Raw genomic sequence first — 15899 nt, forward strand, 5'->3', positions numbered from 1 at the left:
TGCTATTCGATAGAATAACTGAGCTAACATTGCTTATTACTGTCACCAGATGGAAAGGGGAAAATGTCCATACTGTAGCACTATGAGAAAGAGAAAAAAATATTGCAATGCACAAGGATTTTGTGAATCATTATTATTTAATGATGCTTTGCCCACTCACAGTGCATTCATCATTATCAGCATAAATACAAAACTGAAATGTGTGCTGCAGGGCACATTTTCAAATGATATTTGTGAACGTTCCCAGTAATGTATGAGCAGCGTCTCATCCCTGCATGGTTAACCTTTTCATGACTGGGTGGTTTACTTGTCCCTCTGCAGATAGTGAGACTGGCGTTCAATGTTGTGCAACAAAACACATTAATAATATCTGCTTCCTGCTGAGACATTTTAAAACTCTGAAACAAGTCTTGTAGGAGATTGAGAATTTAATGACCACCTCATCCTGAAGATGTGGACAGCCTGAGGGCACTCTCGTATCTTTCCTCGGGATCTGTTTCGGAGATGGTGAGCCTCTAAAAGACTTGCATTATGTTAACTTTTAATAAGCCGACATAGTCAGTGGCTCAACTACAAAATAAACTGATCTTACCAGGCCTCCTGGTGGCCCACCAATGTATATTCTACACATGAACTTGGGATGCGCTATACTATGTATAGTATATGATTAGTCAACAATTCCATTATCATTGCATCATGTGACAACCAGGATGGTAAAAGGCAAACTAGATGGACCTTGGACTTTTCTCCTCCAGCAATTGCTATGTTCCTAAATGTGAACCCAACTGTTATCTAATGTCGTTCAGGGAAGGGATCCACAGTCTGGTCGACATTTAACTCTAGTCCCACAGTATGTGGTTGACTCTTAATGCTCTCAGGGCAACTAGAGATGGACAATAAATATTGCCTTGCAAGTGTCACTCATGACCCAAGAACAATTTTTTTAAGTGTTTGATGGACATGTTCCTTACTTTTGATTGCAGGCAGTTGTTCAATGTATAAGGGAAATAACTGTACCAACAGAAAAACTACAATACAGAGTACTGATAATTAAGAGATAATTTTGACAGTCGGGGAAGGAAATAATCAGATGTTCCTTATAGAAAAGATCTAGAGCATGTTGACAAAATGGTGGTTTTGGGTGATTTTGAAGTTCCTTTGCATGGACATGTTGTGGACTGGCTCATTGGTAGTACTTGTGTATGTATAGTGTTACACAGTAAGGAAAAATCCATTACATAAAGATGCAGACCTACAAAAAAAGAACATATTAGCAATTAATTACGTAGCCAAACACGACAGTCAATTTGTGTACAGTGAACACCGACAAACAGTACCTGAAAGAAATGATCAGTTTTGGTTGTTAGCTGAGAGAGGAAGGTTGGCCAGACCACTGAACAGACTCGCACACTTCTTCAAATAATGCCATGGGACGTTTAGCTGGACAAGCAGAAAGCTTTTAATTTAACATTTCACAGATAAAATTGCATAGATGAAGGGAATGCAGTTGAGGTAACATATATGTGAGATAACATATATGGATTTTCAAACAACATTTGATAAGTACCTCACGAGGCTCATTAGAAAAACTGAGTCGTATCGTATCGGAGGAAATGTAGCAGCATATATAGAATGCTGATTGATGGATACAGAACAAAGCATTAGGTAAATGGGTGTTGGTTGGACTGGAGGAGGGTTGGAAGTGATGTATCCTAAAGGTCAATGCTGGGTCCCTGTTTGTTCTTGGTATATACAGATAGGGCACACAATCTTGACATTTGCTGATGATACACAAGTAAGAGGTTTGGCAAACAGTGAGGAGGAATGTAAAAGAAAATCAGCAGATTGGGCAGACAGGTAACAGATGAAATTTTATGTGAATAAGTGTAAGGTAATATATTTTGGGAGAAAAAAGATAGAATGGGAGTTTATACTTATACACGAAGGATGTGGTTCAACAGAGAGACCTAGGGATTTAACTACTTAATTTCTTACAGGTGTGAGGTAGATAAAGCTATTAAAACGGCTAATAGTGCTTTTGTTACATTAATTAATAGGAACATAGAATATAACAGGAAAGAATTAATGATGAAATTGTACAAAACATTAGTTAAGTTATAGTTAAAGTAGTGTGATTTTTTTGGGCACCCCACTATAAAAAGGACATAAGAGCCATAGAGAGCATTCATTGTAGATTTACCAGGATGATGCCAGGGATAGGAAACTAGTTTCAAAGAGTGATTTGAGTTATGAGGACTAGTTCCACTAGAGCATAGAAGGCGAAGGAGATTTAATGGAGGCTATTAAAATGATGAAGAATTTTGATAGATGAACAGGAAAAGACTATTTCATCTCTTTGGGGGGGATCAATTTAAAATGATCACAGAATGAGGAGAAAAGTTAGGAGAATTTCCTACTGAAGAATTATTGTAGAAGAATATTTGAAGAGAAGATACAAGGCTATGAGAAAAGAGCGGGACAGTCAGATTAATTTTGTGATTCTCAAATAAAGCACCTGCACAGACGCAATGGCCAAATGGCATCTTTCTGCCTTATAAACTTCTACGATTCTATCGTGTCAGATAAATAGCCCAGATTACATGTACATGACTCTAATGACAGGAAATATTACACTGTATAATAGTGTGCATAAAAGAATTCCTAAAAGGAATATAATGGAATCGTGTAGTGTTTACGTTCCTTGCTGTTTACTGGAAGGTATTTTACCATCTAATCAAGGAAGTAACTACTGGGACCACTTTGGTGAGGGGAGAAAGTCAATGGCCAACAAATGAAAATGCATTGTTTCTCTGGAAGCCAGTTAATGGGAAGGTAATAGCTCCTAATTCCAAGATGATTGCATTTATATCAGATATGCAGTTCTGTCCATATGATAAATCCTGTCTGTTTCTCCTTTGAACACACAAAGCACCTGGAAGAAAAATGGCCTATAATATATTGAATTTTTCTCTAAAACAATACCGAGCTGTCAAATTGCATTATTCTGTTTGACATGCATTTTGTCTTGCTGCCATGTTGACTGAAACTTTTACATAATGGCTGTTCAATCAAGTATGTCATGCTTTTACTTTATGTTCAAATCAATCAGTATATAGATTTAAAATTACAAAATCCTTTGAAAACTGATTCTATTATATTTCTTTTGGGAATTCTTTTGTGCACACTATTATACTGTGTGATATTTCCTGCCATCAGAGTTCTGTACCTGTAATCTGGGCTATTTATCTGACTCTATTCTACATGGAAAGTCTCAAACATCCTCAGATTGTTGATTATTTATAATAAGTTTTGCAAGATGGCCAATGGGAAAAAGGCCATATTCACAAGTATCATGTTAACAAAGGGAACTTGATCAGTTAGATAAGAGGTTCCCAAACTATTTTAGCTCATGTTCCCCCCCCTCCTGAGATTCCTGGCTTATGCTCACATAAAAAATGTTCATGTAGATAGAGCCGGTAAAGCAGTTGTTCTGCTCCCTTAAACATTTGTGTTTCAATATGAAGTCCAATATTATCATTTGAACTCACTGATCGGGAAATTCTGCAGAGCTGCTCCTGCATAATGGTGTTACTTTGCTGGAGATACGGAAGAAAATAGGGTTTCTACCGCACTTCTGGCGAATAGATCTGAGGACTTTCTGGCTGACAGTGTAAGCACTCTGAAAGGAAAACTGTAGAGCACTCCTGACTGCAGATTGGGGATGTGATCGGGAAGCAGGATGAACCATCCTCTACAGACTGAGTTAGAATAGTTCTGTGGGCGGGTTGTGTGGGGGTGTAACAGGGAGCAATGAATCGTTGGGTTGCTTTGGAGTTGGTAAAATACAAGTTCAATATTTTGTGCAAACAGCAAAGACCCATGAGAATGGATGCAATTATTGATTTATTTCTCAGTTTTAGCAGCAGCACACAATTCAAGCAGGACAAATCTATACAGAAAGATGCAAAGCATTGGTTAATTTTTTTTGAAGACAAGGTAAGTTTTTAGAAGAGGCATTTACCGATTCCCTCGAAATATTTAAGTAGGAGATGAGGAGGAATTTCTTCTCTCAGAGGGTCGTGAATCTTTGGAATTCTCTACCCCAGAGAGCTGTTGAGGCTGAGTCATTGAATATATTCAAGGCTGTAATAGACAGATTCTTGAACTATAGGGGAGTTAAGGGTTATGGGGAACAGGCCGGAAAGTGGAGTTGAGGCCAAGATCAGATCAGTCATGATCTTATTGAATGGCGGAGCAGGCTCGAGAGGCTGTATGGCCTACTCCTGCTCCTATTTCTTATGTTCTTATCATGGGGACCCAATGGCTCATGAGGACTTTGATGTAGGGACAAAAAAGCAGGCACTCCACAGAGCTGCAGAGTTGCGGCGAATAACTTTTCAACAGCTTTTGAAGCAGGGGTGGTGGGGGCATAAACTTGCTGCTGTTTATTTATTTCTCTGTGGCAGCTTGTGAGCACTTTCAACAAGCAATGTATGCGACCCAGAGACACAGATCAGAAGGCAAACAACTTTCTCATTGACTGAGGAGTATTGAAAATACCTGTAAGCTGTTTGGAGGGGATTCTTCAGCCTTGGAGAGGGCAGAATCAGAAATCAGCCTGAGAGTTGAGTGGAGTGCAACAGTGCCACCAATGGAGACCATACATATTGCAGGCAGGGCATTTGAGTGAGCCACAATTGGTGTGCAACTCACATCCCTCAGTTTTGGAAGCTCTGGGTTAGATGATTCTTGGGCTGGAATGCCATAGCTAACCATTCTGACCCACTTTTATCACTGCAATACGATTGCTCCTCAAAATTACCATTGGGACATAATTGCTTCCAAGCTCTCCCAAAATTAGAGTTTATTTCAGAGGTCAAATAACTTTGACTGAAGAATCAAATCATTTAACAAACTATACCCTATCACTAGGTATGTGAGAGATGTTCAGCAAGCTTAAAAGGATAGCTGGATTCAAAGTGACAACCAGCCAGCAGAGAGATAAACGCCAGGTTTCTCGCAGTGATCCCTTCTCTCCCCATAAGAAAAACAACAAAGACCCCTAGCATTCTCTGAACTGAGGATGGTCATTATATGCTATGATAGACAATATTGTGGAGGAGAAGGAAATCTAAACAACAATTTTAATTCAAATTGAATCCGTAAACACAACCATTTTGCATATTAAACCCTTGTAATATAAGCGAACTTAATATAGATGTCAATATCAGTTTAAAACTAATATTTCCAAAAATTGTAATGTTCATTGTCCCTTTGTACTTACATTTAATAAATCTGATAAAATTGAATTTGAAATCAAATGCTGTAGTCATTAAGAATAATGGTTTGTGGATGATCATCTTCCAAAAGTCATAAATTCATTATTCCTATATTCATATATTCACAGATGGTTCATTTATATCCCCAGATACAGATGAGTGTCCTGGATGTGATAGTTCATAGTTTCTGAGGTCGAGGTTGCATCAAAGATGAGAAAGAAGGAAGATGCCTTGAGGCCAAAAATTTGATGTAACTTCAGAAAAGATGCAGGACATTAGTAAAATGAGCTGAAAGAGCAAAAGGGACACAGCTAACATTATGAATAAGAAACTGAATTCTCCCTGGACTCCAAATTCTGTTCCTGTCATTAAAGGCTATTTGTCTCATACTATTATAGTTGGGTGCCCCCTTGTGCAAGAATATATCTTCCTAAACCTCTCTGCCTCTATTACTTGCTTTTCTCCTTTAAGACGCTTCTTAAAACCTACCTCTTCATCTGCCCTAATATCTCCTTATGTGGCTCGATGTCAAATTTTGTTTGATAACGCTCCTGTGAAGCACCTTGAGATGTTTTACTACATTAAAGGTGCTATATAATACAAATTGTTGTTGTTGAATTAGTTGGCTATGCTAGGGAAACTGAATATTACTGTGCAGTTAACCTTTACATCAGACTGCAGTGTTTGCATTGTGTTTGCTGTCAGGGAGAGATTGGATTGCAACTGCCATGAGCTGGGATAGAGAGAGAAAGTATTAGAAGCTAGACACATAGCTGGTTTGGTAATTTGCCAGGGGTGGGAGTTCTCCCAGTGTCCACCCTCAACCAACAGCACTGCACTCAGATTAACTGGTGGTTCATCAAATTGCTGTCGCAGGATGTGGATGTGTTCACAATGGTTGCTGTGATTACCAGCACAACAATAGTCACAGCATTTCACAAGTAATTAATTGAATATAAAGTGTCTTTGAGAAACCTGATAAGGTCCTTTGGGCTGAATTTTTGGCTTGCTTGTGCCTCTGTTAGCGACCCGGAGAGGCAGTAAATGGTGTTTCTAGGCATTATGGCGGGTGTCCAGCTTTTACCACGTGGCTCATGGTTTTTAGCAGCGCAAAAAATTGCCAACCCACCCTCTAGTTTCACTGAGATCATGATGTTAATCCTTGTGCAATGCTCCACTACCACCCCGGATGTAAAATTCGCCCCTAACACCTCAGTAATGCCCGCCTCAGGAAACGTCTGAAAAAACAACATTCCCAAGGTGTAGCAGGTGGTATTGTCAGTGTATTTAAATGGAGGGATGAGGCTTCTACATCGCAGGTCACATTGACTGCAACGATTGCCCACATCACGCTGCGTGAAGCTTCGACTTGCAAATGGCAATTTTATCTGCCATTACAGTGTCCTTACAACTTCAGTGAGAGAAGTTAATGGAGGTATTACTTGTTCGATAGTGTATCATGCTTTATGCTATTGCCAGACTGGAAGAAGGGCTCCTGGCCATGTCTGCCCACAGATGAGGAGAGGCCAAAGATGTCTGAGGAGGAGGGCTTACCCCCCCCCCCATGGGTTTACAGGCACCAACGCTCATATCTCCAGCTCTCTGAGGAGCAGTGTGTGAGAAGGCTGCACTTCCGAAAGAAAGTGCTGTCAGAAATATGCCATCTCCTACAGGCAGACCGATGCCTGGACTGCTCTGGAGACAGCCTTCAATACTTCCCTCAACAGGTATCCAAATTCATTGTGGTGTGCTGCATGTTGCACAACTTTGCCATCATTAGGGGCTGGGCATTGCCAGTGGGGATTGCAGGCCCACCTCAGGAGGAGGAAGACGACAAAGAGGAGCCTGGCGAGGTTACACAATCCACGGGGAAGGCAGCGTAGGGATGCGGCCGGACCAAGAGTCGCATGTCGCTAGCTCATAATGGACCGGCTCACTTAAATGGAGGAAACTGAGGGATGGAGCTAATATTGGACACACTATGTGCCCCATGAAGGCACATCTCCGGTGAACGTTAGAATGATACACAAGACACCAATGGCAAATGATGATTCATAAATTTTACTGCAAAAAAATAATAAAAACTCCCCCCACCAAAATAAAACCAGACAATATACAACGTTATGTTCCAGGGCACATGAAGTTCCTTAAATCAATAAAACTTTTTTTAACGCCACGATTTTCAGTTGGGGTGCAAAAACTTCCTTGTGTAACAGCTGATTTTGCTCCCCTAATCATGGAACCTCATTTTTGCCGAACTTTGCAGGCACAAATGTTTCTAGTGGTATCCAGGCCGCCATGACCGCCCCGAAATCTCAAAAGCCGAAAATCCAGCCTTTGAGTCTTTTTGGTTTAACAATGCATAATAGTGTAGATGCAGGGAACTAAGCATTGGAATGATAATTGTGGTAATGTTTGTGGAAACAGATTACAATTTGGTACGGGCAATTAGATCAGCAAAAATGTGAATGTTTGAATTTGATTTAACAGGGAAATTTGTCACCTAATCCCCTCCACAAATACAGACACATGCACACATGTCTACCAAGGAAATCAAAAATATATAATATCCTAAATCCCCCAAAATGCATACAAAGGAAACTTTTTAAATCAGGTGGTGGTGGTGAGAAAATTATTGCAAAAAATTCTGAGGGACAGGATAAATCTTCACTTAGAATGACATGGATTAATCAAGGACAGTCAGCATGGATTTGTTAAGGGAAGTTTGTGTCTGACTAACTTGATTGAATTTCTTGAGGAGTTATCAAGGAGGGTCGATGATGGTAAAGCATTTGATGTAGTGTATGCGGATTTTAGCAAGACTTTTGATAAGGTCCCACATGGCAGACTGGTCATGAATGTAAAAGCCCATGGGATCTTGGGCAAAGTGGCAAGTTGGATCCAAAATTGGCTCAGAGGCAGGAAGCAAAGGGTAATGGTTGATGGGTGTTTTTGTGACTGGAAGGCTGTTTACAGTGGGGTTCTGCAGGGCTCAGTAGTAGGCCCCTTGCTTTTTGTGGCATAAATCAATGATTTAGACTTGAATGTAGGCAACATGATTAAGAAGTTTGCAGATGATACGAAAATTGGCTGTGTGGTTGATAATGAAGAAGAAAGCTGTAGACTGCAGGAAGATATCAATGAACTGGTCAGGTGGACAGAACAGTGGTAAATGGAATTCAATCTGGAGAAGTGTGAAGTAATGCATTTGGGGAGGAATAACAAGGCAAGGGAATACACATTAAATGGTAGGACACTGAGAAGTGTAGAGGAACAAAGGGAACTTGGAGTGCATGTCCACAGATCCCTGAAGTTAGCAGGCCAGGTAGATAAGGTGGTTAAGAAGGCATACGGAATACTTGCCTTTATTAGACAGGGCATAGAGTTGGGAGGTTATGCTTGAACTGTATAAAACACTAGTTAGGCCACAGCTAGAGAACTAAGTGCAGTTCTGGTCACCACATTACAGGAAAGATGTGATTGCACTAGAGAGGGTACAGAAGAGATTTACGAGGATGTTGCCTGGTCTGGAAAATGTTAGCTATGAGGAAAGATTGGATAGGCTGGGGTTGTTTTCTTTGGAACAGAGGAGGTTTAGAGGAGACCTTATTGAGGTGTATAAAATTATGAGGGGCCTAGATAGTGTGGATAGGAAGGACCTATTTCCCTTAGCAGAGGGGTCAGCAACCAGGGCGCACAGATTTAAAGTAATTGGTAGACGGTTTAGAGGAGATTTGAGGGGAAATTTCTTCACCCAGATGGTGGTGCGGGTCTGTAACTCACTGCCTGAAGAGTGATAGAGGCAGAAACCCTCACCACATTTAAAAGATACTTGGACGTGCACTTAAAGTGCCGTAACCTACAGGGCTACGGACCAAGAGCTGGAAAGTGGGATTAGGCTGGATAGCTCATTGTTGGCCCGCGCGGACACCATGGGCCGAAATGACCTCCTTCCGTGCTGTAAATTTCTATGATTTTATGATTCTAGATAACAGAATATGGTTTTGGTCAAAATAAGGGAAATCGATTTTTTTTTAAAGCCAAAAGTTAATTCATTCCAGGTACACCTGTCAACATGCAACTCAGAAGGGAACATAAAAAGGGCAGTACCGTTGTGCAGGTTTAGCATGGATGCAAGCTGACAAGTTGTCCTTCTCCATCTGAAGGGCCTCAGATATTTTAGACGAGGCATAAGCTCAGTTCTAATGGACTGAATTGAGCTAAGGTTTCAGAACTTTAACAAATGTTCACATTTGAAATCCTGAATTCCAATTTAATGTTCACTACAATTGTAGTAACTAGTGCAAGGACTTTAAGGACAAACTTATTGGTTTGCTTCAGCTGTTGGAACTTTATGAATAAAAATCAATCTTCATATGCTGCTGAAAAAAATCCTTTTTTTAATTTTAGTATTGCCCCTGCATTGTGTAGGAAGTAAGTAATTGATAGAAACTGGGTGATGCATGTCACCTTAAGGGCCCCTTGACATACTTTGTTAACTATAGAAATGTATCCAATTCATTTTCTGTATGGCAGGCAATTTTGCTGAATTTGAATGTTTTCCTTGGAGGATCCCATATTGCATTTGATAGTAATTTGTCTCCATTCAGTAGGTGGCCCACTCATCCCAACTGGAGATAATAAAATAGTTCTCTGCATTGACTGGTACCTATTATTGTGTGAAATGTGAAATCAGATGTCTGCAATATTGAAGATGAATTTTAACACTATAGAAGTTGTGATAAATCTAAGGTTTCAGTAGGTTAGGTGGCACAATGTGCTGCTATAAACTTATGATGGGACATTACTTTGTAGATTATTTAATGCTTTGTGGATAAATGCACCATCTAGATTGATACTGACTTCAAAAGGCTCCAATCCCAGCACAAAGACTTCCCAGAAAGGTGCGTATGTCAGAGATAGGGCTATCTAGGTTTGATATGCAGTCAACACTTCTGTTTAGCAAGGCTTTCCACTGTGGGCAGATCCTTACAAAATAACCTCTTAAGTACCAGCTTGGCTCAGTTGGCAGCACTCTTACTTCTGAGTCAAAAGGTTGAGGTTTGAATCCCATTCTCGGAGTTGAGCTCATATTCTGTGCAGTATTTCAGTGCAGTACTGAAGGAGTGCTCTTTGTCAGAAGTACCATCCTTTAGGTGAAATGTTAAAATTGAGATCCCATCTGAAACAAATTAATTGATCATTCATCTTATTGTTGTTTGTAGGACTTCGATCTGCACAAAATGGCTGATGCATTTAAGCTCATAATAACTATACAATATAATTCATTCTTTGTAATGTACTTCTGCGAAATGTCATAACCGTGCAATACAAATGTGTTTTTTTCTCTGTCTTTTATAGACCTTGAAGTTCCTAGATTTGAACCTTGATCTGTACTGAGTTAGTAGACAGTAGTTGGGTATTGGAGGGGAGAGTTTAGCCAGGGTATTTGCTCTTCATTGCTATCCAGTAACCACTGCTGCATTGTGCCTATATTGAACAAGAGTGGACTTTGCTGTGATGTCTTCCACAATCAACTTTTTGCTGTCACTCACTGTCTAGGCTGATGAATGAAGGATGCTCAAAAGATACGAGTATAAGAGCAGGGAGGTCTTACTGCAGTTGTACAGGGCCTTGGTGAGGCCACACCTTGAATACTGTGTACAATTTTGTTCTCCTAATCTGAGGAAGGACATTCTTGCTATTGAGGGAGTGAAGCAAAGGTTCACCAGACTGATTCCCGAGGTGGCAGGACTGACATATGAAGAAAGATTGGATCGACTAGGCTTATATTCACTGGAATTTAGAAGAATGAGAGGGGATCTCATAGAAACGTATAAAATTCTGATGGGATTGGACAGGTTAGATGCAGAAAGAATGTTACCAATGTTGGGGAAGTCCAAAACCAGGGGTCACAGTCTAAGGATAAGGCTAAGTCATTTAGGATTGAGATGAGGAGAAACTTCTTCACTCAGAGAATTGTGAACCTGTGGAATTCTCTACCACAGAAAGTTGTTGAGGCCAGTTTGTTAGATATATTCAAAAGGGAATTAGATATGGCCCTTACAGCTAAAGGGATCAAGGGGTATGGTGAGAAAGCAGGAATGGGGTACTAAAGTTGCATGATCAACCATGATCTTATTGAATGGTGGTGCAGGTTCGAAGGGCCGAATGGCCTACTCCTGCATCTATTTTCTATGTTTCTATGAATCTAACATTTGCTCCATCAAAAGATGGCCAGCTCTCTCAAAACCAAATCCAGTGCCTTCAGGGGGAGAAAGTGAAAATAATTTTTTCTCGTAAACAGAAGAGAGGTATTTTCCCACTGGGAAGGCCACGTTCAAAGACCTATATTCCTCCCTCAGGTTTCAATTATTGAAGAAGCATTGTCACAGTCCTCAGAGAAGATCATTTACACATTTTCTCTGCTTTTAAATCATGTTTCCTATGCTGGAAGAGGAAATGGAAAGAGAGTGATGACTTTAAAAGTACTGAAAAATGTAATTAAGGAAAAAAGGACAGTCAAACATCGTCAATGTTATCCCTGCTTCAGTTATGTTCCTATTGTTACCAAGATGCAGGGAATGACAGCATAGTGGTCATGTTACTGGATGTGTAAACCAGAGACCTGGACTAATAATCCGGAGACGTGAGCTCAAATCCCACCACGGCAGCTGTTGAATTTAAATTCAGTGAATTAAATAAATCTGGAATAAAAAGCTAGTATCAGTAATGGTGACCATAAAACTACCGGATTGTCTTAAAAAACCCATTTGGTTCACTAATGTCATTTTGGGAAGGAAATTTGCTGTTCTTACCTGGTTTGGCCTACGTGTGACTCCAGACCCACAGGCCTCAGAAATAGCCGAGCAAGCCACTCAGTTGTTCAAGGGCACATAAATGGTGGCCTTGCCAGCGACACCCACATCCTGAGAATGAATTTTTAAAAAATCAGTTCCTCTTCTTTAATGTCCTCTTCTGCATGTCATTATTATCTGGTGTGTTTTGGGGAGATTTTCTACTTTGGTGTTCAGAGCGCATGCTGTGAATGTATATCAGGAAATTGCACATCTCCAACCTGTGATTTTCCATCCGTACAATCAGTAAAATCTTCCATTATATTTTCAGAACATTGTTTAAAGTCCTCCTCCTATTGATATAAATTGCATTTTGTTAATTATTACAAATTTAAGACATTTTTGAGATATTTTTGTATAGAAAACAGCAAAACTACCCAAATGCCTCATTTAGATCTTTACATAGATTCCTGCGAGAAGGCCATTTTGGTGGGCCCTGACCACTATGCTTTTATTAGATTAATTTTGAGTCAAGTTCTTGACAATCTCTGGCAGGTGACATTAGAATGGAGTTTGGGAGCTAGCATATGCTGTGCCTCAGATTGGAAGGATGCAAATCCATGGTTCGCATTGGTTCTATAGTTTAGTTCCACTCCAGCAGGGAGCTTGTTGAGAGCGAGATGGAGCATTGCAGCAAGGAAGATCGAGAAAAGTGTTGGTGCGATGACGCAGCCCTGCTTGACTCCGGTCCGGACATGAATTGGGTCTGTGGTGGATCCGTTGGTCAAGATCATGACCTGCATGTCATCGTGGAGCAGGCGGAGGATGGTGACAAACTTTTGGGGGCAGCCAAAACAGACGAGGACGCTCCATAGTCCCTCGTAGTTAACAGTGTCAAAGGCCTTGGTCAGGTCTGTTCCCTGCATTTCTCTTGTAGTTGTCGCACAGTGAAGATCATGTCCGTTGTGCCCCTTAGTGGACGGAATCCGCATTGCGACTCTGGGAGGAGCTCTTCAGCCACAGGAAGATGATGATTGAGGAGAATTCTTGCAATGACTTTCCCAGTGGCCGACAGAAAAATCAACCCTGGGGCATTCAAAGACTGAGTTAAGAATGTCTTATACAGCCAATGCCTCACTGCCAACCTGGCGACCCTCAATGACCCTGAGACGCAGAGTGCCCACAGCGCCTGGTCTGCTCTCAAGGCCTCCATAACCAGTACCTGCGAAGAGATGCTTGGCCACTCAACCAGAAAACACCAAGACTGGTTTGACGAGAACAACCAGGAGATTCAGGAGCTAATAAGCCGCAAGCGCAAGGCATTTCTGAACTTAAAACAGCAACACAACTCGGGAGCAGCAATGCAGCTCTACAGGAGGATTCCTCAGCGCAGTCAAGTTCACCTACGGCCCAAGTACTTGTCCCTCTGACAGAACAAGATCATCAAAATCCACGGCACTGCCTTGGACAAGGTGGACCATTTCCCATACCTCGGGAGCCTACTTTCATCAAGGACAGACATCGATGACGAGGTCCAACACCGCCTCCAGTGTGCCAGCACAGCCTTCGGTCGCCTGAGAAAAAGAGTGTTTGAAGACCAGGACCTCAATTCTGGCACTAAACTTATGGCCTATAGGGCAGTAGTGATACCCGCCCTCCTATATGGCTCAGAGATGTGGACCATATACAGCAGACATCTCAAAGCGCTGGAGAAGTACCACCAGTGCTGCCTCCGCAAGATCCTGCAAATCCACTGGGAGGATAAACACACTAATGTCTGTGTTCTCGATCAGGCCGACATCCCCAGCATCGAAGCGCTGACAATGCTCAATCAGCTCCGTTGGGCGGGCCACATTGTCCGCATGCCCGATACGAGACTCCCTAAACAAGCGCTCTACTTGGAACTCCTACACGGCAATCGAGCCCCAGGAGGGTAGAGGAAACATTTCAAGGACACCCTCAAAGCCTCCTTGATAAAGTGCAACATCCCCACCGACACCTGGGAATCCCTGGCCCGAGACCGCCCAAAATGGAGGAAGAGCATCCGGGAGGGCGTTGAGCACCTCGAGTCTCGTCACCGAGAGCATGCAGGAAACAAGCGCAGACAGCGGAAGGAGCATGCGGCAAACCAGACTCCTCATCCACCCTTTCCTTCACTGACTGTCTGTCCCACCTGCGACAGAGACTGTAATTCCCGTATTGGATTGTACAGTCACCTGAGAACTCACTTTTAGAGTGGAAGCAAGTCTTCCTCGATTTCGCGGGACTGCCGATGATGATGATGATGATGATGATGATGTTCCAACAATTGTGATTTTGATCCCATTGGCAATTTGCTTTTTCTTTTAATTGAATTTTCGGTGGCTCCTTCTGTGCTATGTCCCACTGAATGGAAGCAGCATATTGGAGACAGAAAGTATGAGGAGAAGATAGTAGTAGTTTGCTACTGAGGATAGGAAAGGTAGGAAAGCAATACATTGGCACTGTGAATGGACTGATAGAATGTCGAGGCATCGTACTGCAGACCAGACATATGGTTGCTCCTGGGGATTGTAGATTACTTATTTGGCACAATTGTACAGGTTTTTTTGCTACGAGGTCTGGGTAATCATTATGGGGTCAAGACAGGATCTGAAGTCATCATCTTGGAGTCTAGATAAGATATATTTAGGAAAATTATTGGATTCTCTTGTTTAAATCCCTCCGTGGCCTCATCCCTCCCTATCTCTGTAACCTCCAACAGCCCTATAATCCTCTGAGATCTCAGCATTCCACCAATGCAGGTCTCTTGCTCATCTCCAATTTGGTGGCTGTGCCTTCAGAAGCCTGGGCCCGAAGCTCTGGAATTTCCTTTGTTAAATGTCTCCGCCTCTCTACATCTCTCTCCTCCTTGAAGTCGCTCCTTAAAATATGCCTCTGATCTCCCCTAATATCTCTTTACGTGGCTTGATGTCAAATTTTATCTGATAACACTATGTTAAGGTGCCATAATCAAGGCAAGTTGTTGTTGAAAGATTAGATGATGAAATGGGTAAGTTTCTGATGTTACTGACATCAGATGGAGAGAAAATGCTCGAGTCTATTATTATAAAGGATGTGATAATGGCACACTTGGATAATATCAACGGGATTAAACAAAGTTAACGTGGATTTATAAAAGGAAAATCATGTTTGACAGACCTATTGGAGCTTTTTGAGGATGTAACTGATAGAATTGATAAGGGAGAACCAGTGGATGTAGTGTATTTGGATTTTCAGAATGCCTTTGATAAAGTCCCACATAAGAGGTTAGTGTGCAAAATTAAAGCACATAGGATTGGGGGTAATGTATTGGCATGGATTGAAAATTGGTTAACTGACAGGAAACAGAGAGTAGGAATAAACGGGTCTTTTTCTGGGTGGCGGGCAGTGACTAGTGGGGTACCACACGGATCAGTGCTTGGGCCCCAGCTATTCGCAATATATATATAAATAATTTGGATGAGGGAGCCAAATGTAATATTTCCAAGTTTGCTGACGACACAAAACTAGGTGGGATGCAAAGACGCTGTGAATGGGCAAACACATGGCAGATGCAGTATAAAGTGGATAAATGTGAAATTATACACTTTGGTAGGAAAAACATAAGGACAAAGTATTATTTAAATGGTGATGGCTTGGGAAGTGTCAATGTACAGAGGGACCTGGGTGTCCTTGTACACCAGTCATTGAAAGCAAACATGCAGGTGCAGCAAGCAGTTAGGAAGGCAAATGGTATGTTGGCCTTCATTGCAAGAGGATATGAGTACAGGAGCAAGGATGTCTTACGACAGTTATACTGGGC

The sequence above is a fragment of the Pristiophorus japonicus genome, chromosome 11, assembly GCF_044704955.1.
Source record: "Pristiophorus japonicus isolate sPriJap1 chromosome 11, sPriJap1.hap1, whole genome shotgun sequence".
NCBI classification, from domain to species: Eukaryota; Metazoa; Chordata; class Chondrichthyes; family Pristiophoridae; genus Pristiophorus; species Pristiophorus japonicus.